The 3,658-nt window shown below is 49.6% G+C and overlaps 1 non-coding gene across 1 annotated transcript; it reads left to right on the top strand.

Annotated features, from left to right (window-relative positions):
• The first annotated feature begins 3,228 nt into the window (after positions 1 to 3,228).
• TRNAV-GAC (transfer RNA valine (anticodon GAC)) lies at positions 3,229 to 3,299 on the top strand. The gene has a single exon. It is a non-coding gene; the product is annotated as a tRNA-Val (tRNA).
• Positions 3,300 to 3,658: the final 359 nt, after the last annotated feature.

Raw genomic sequence — 3,658 nt, 5'->3', positions numbered from 1 at the left:
CCAGCTAGAACTTAGGCTGGCCACTTTCGTGAAAGATAACAAAAAGCACTTTTATAAATTTATCAATGCTAAAAAGAAGGGCAAGAAGAGCCTCCACTCCTCATTAGACCAGGAGGGGAACACTATAACTGATGATGAAGAAAAGGCTGAGGTTCTGAATGCCTTCTTTGCCTCAGTTTTCAACAGTGAGGAGGGAGGAGGAGGCAAATGGCCTCTTGAACTGTGGGATGGGGTCGGGGAGCGGTGTGTTCCCCTGGAAATTCATGAAGAATTAGTTCAGGACCTGCTGAGTCATCTGGACACCCACCAGTCCATGGGACCAGATGGGATCCATCCCAGGGTGCTGAGAGAGCTGGCAGATGAGCTGGCCAAGCCACTCTCCATCATTTTCCAGCAGTCCTCTCTCACCGGAGAGGTCCCAGGAGACTGGAAAATGGCCAACGTGGTCCCCATCCACAAGAAGGGTCGGATGGAGGAACCTGGGAACTACAGACCCATCAGCCTGACCTCAGTGCCAGGGAAACTGATGGAGCAGGTTATCATGGGGGTGATAAGAGCACACCTGAGGGATGGCAAAGGGCTCCGGTCCAGCCAGCATGGGTTTAGGAAGGGCAGATCCCGCCTCTCCAACCTGATCTTCTTCTATGATCAGGTGACCCACTTGGTGGATGTGGGGAGGCCTGTGGATGTGTTCTATCTGGACTTCAGCAAGGCCTTTGACACTGTCCCCCACAGCAAACTGCTGGCTAAACTGTCAGCACATGGCTTGAATGGCAACACTCTGTGCTGGGTTAGGAACTGGCTGGAGGGCCGGACCCAGAGAGTGGTGGTGAATGTTGCACATCCCACTGGCAGCCAGTCACTAGTGGTGTCCCTCAGGGATCAGTGCTGGGCCCCATCCTCTTTAACATCTTCATAGATGATCTGGATGAGGGCATGGAGTCAGTCATCAGCAAGTTTGCAGATGACACCAAGCTGGGGGCAGATGTGGCTGGGTTGGAGGGCAGAAGGGCTCTGCAGTGGGACCTTGACCGCCTGCACAGATGGGCAGAGTCCAATGGGATGGCGTTCAATAGCTCCAAGTGCAGGGTGCTGCACTTTGGCCACAACAACCCCATGCAGAGATACAAGCTGGGGTTGGAGTGGCTGGAGAGCAGCCAAACAGAAAGGGATCTGGGGGTGCTGATTGATACCCGCCTGAACATGAGCCAGCAGTGTAGCCAAGTGGCCAAGAGAGCCAGTGGCATCCTGGCCTGCATCAGGAATGGTGTGGTCAGCAGGAGCAGGGCGGTCATTCTGCCCCCGTACTCTGCACTGGTTAGACCACACCTTGAGTACTGTGTTCAGTTCTGGGCCCCTCAGTTTAGGAGGGACATTGAGATGCTTGAGCATGTCCAGAGAAGGGCGACGGGGCTGGTGAGAGGCCTTGAGCACAAGCCCTATGAGGAGAGGCTGAGGGAGCTGGGATTGTTTAGCCTGGAGAAGGGAGGCTCAGGGGTGACCTTGTTGCTGTCTACAACTACCTGAGGGGTGGTTGTGGCTAGGAGGAGGTTGCTCTCTTCTCTCAGGTGGCCAGCACCAGAACAAGAGGACACAGCCTCAGGCTGTGCCAGGGGAAATTTAGGCTCGAGGTGAAGAGAAAGTTCTTCACTGAGAGAGTCATTGGTTACTGGAATGGGCTGCCCAGGGAGGTGGTGGAGTCATCGTCCCTGGGGCAGTTCAAGGCAGGGTTGGATGTGGCACTTGGTGCCATGGTCTAGCCTTGGGCACTGTGGTGGAGGGTTGGACTTGATGATCTGTGAGGTCTCTTCCAACCTTGGTGATACTGTGATACTGTGATATTTACAATATATATACAGTTATATACGGAAACATACAACGTAAAAGTAATACAGAAACACAACTCCCCTCCCAGAAACCTGAGTCCCTAGGAGGGGCTCTCAACCACCCCTGCACCTTCCCCCTGCCCCTCTCAACCTTACCTCAGTCCTGAAGAAGAAAAGTGGTTCAGCCAAGAGGTTAAGAAGCAAAGGTGAGTGGCAGGAGAGGTCAGAGAGATGCAGCTCAGCCAAAGCTCAGCCTGAAACTGAAGACAAAATGGCGAGAGTGTTATCTAATGTTTATATTCTTCTTCAGCAAGACTCTGAGGGAAGTAGACATCACCACTGTTTTCCTTTCACAGCCTATCATCTAGTTTTTTCTCACCAAAACATTCTAGCCTATTTCAAACTAGCACAATCCACCCCTGTCTACTTTACTCAGAGTATCACTGAGAATTATCTGATCTAATCTAAACCAATATTTACACTAAAACAATAATTACAAGTTCAGTTCACACTTCGATCTGACTATCTCATATGTAGGTGATTCAAAACCTCAGAAAAGTTTGTCTCCTCACAGATGAGACGAGAACAGGGACTCCCAGGTGACGTTGGGTTCATGCTCACGTACTGCAGATTCTCTCATAGACTCTTTCAGTGTTGGATGCCAATGGTACCTAGAACAGAAAACTCCAAACAGCTTGTATTATACACTCTGAATTTAAACTCTCTCAGCTAAGGTTAGATTTCTCTGTGGAATACACTGGATTTCACCATTCTCCTGCATTACCCAGTAGGTGTGACCAGGACCTTCAGCAGAAACCACCCCTCGGACAGGTTTCCCTTCGCCCGAAGGAGAAAATACCCAAACAGTTTTCCCTAACAGATTCTTCTCACATACAACAGGAACTCTATCACTGTCTATTGTTTGGACTAAGCCTGATTGTGCAGGTCCTGCTCTGTTTCCTGAACCTCTACTATTTACCAACCAGGTAGCTTGTGCTAAATGTTTGTCCCAGTTTTTCAGAGTTCCACCCCCCATGGCTTTGAGGGTGGTTTTCAGCAAACCGTTGTAGTGCTCAATCTACTGTGAAGCTGGTGCATAGTAGGGTATGTGATAGATCCATTCAATACCATGTTCTTCGGCCCAGTTTTTCACTACATTGTTCTTGAAATGAGTGCCATTGTCTGACTTGAATCTTTCATGCATGACTTGAGTGATAGCGTCCATGGACAAGTCAATAGACCTATCACGTGCCCATCGGTACATTGCATCTCTGCCTAGATGTCCAGACGAATCATGGGCCCACCGAGCTAGGAAGAGTTCACCTTGGTGTTTCCAATCAAGGTCAAGATTGGAGTTGGTATCAACTTGAGAAATCTTAGCAGCTTGGTCTACCTGCTGGTTGTGTTGGTAGTTCAGTGGTAGAATTCTCGCTTGACATGCGGGAGGCCCAGGTTCGATTCCTGGCCAATACACCCAAGAAGGCTAGAAGTATCTTTCTTTTTGGTGGGAACTGCCATGGTAGAGACTTAGTTGATCACATCCTAAGGAATGTAAGGGTGACCATCCTGCCACCACACTTCCAGAAACTGAATTTGTTTGGCAGGTCCTCCGACCTTGTCTCTCTTAATGGCAAAACCTGCTTGCAAAAGAATGTCCATGATTTTGTTTACCTTTCTTGAAGACTTCCTCAGCAGTTTGGCCCCACACAATGATGTGGTCGATGTACTGGATGTGCTCTGGAGCTTTACCTTTCTCCAGTGCATTGTGGATGACTGAGTGACAGATGGTTGAGCTGTGTTTCCACCCCTGAGGCAAACGGTTGAACTGGTAC

Source organism: Pogoniulus pusillus, chromosome Z, assembly GCF_015220805.1.
Source record: "Pogoniulus pusillus isolate bPogPus1 chromosome Z, bPogPus1.pri, whole genome shotgun sequence".
Classification (NCBI taxonomy): domain Eukaryota; kingdom Metazoa; phylum Chordata; class Aves; order Piciformes; family Lybiidae; genus Pogoniulus; species Pogoniulus pusillus.
This window is presented reverse-complemented; position numbering and strand designations above follow the sequence as displayed.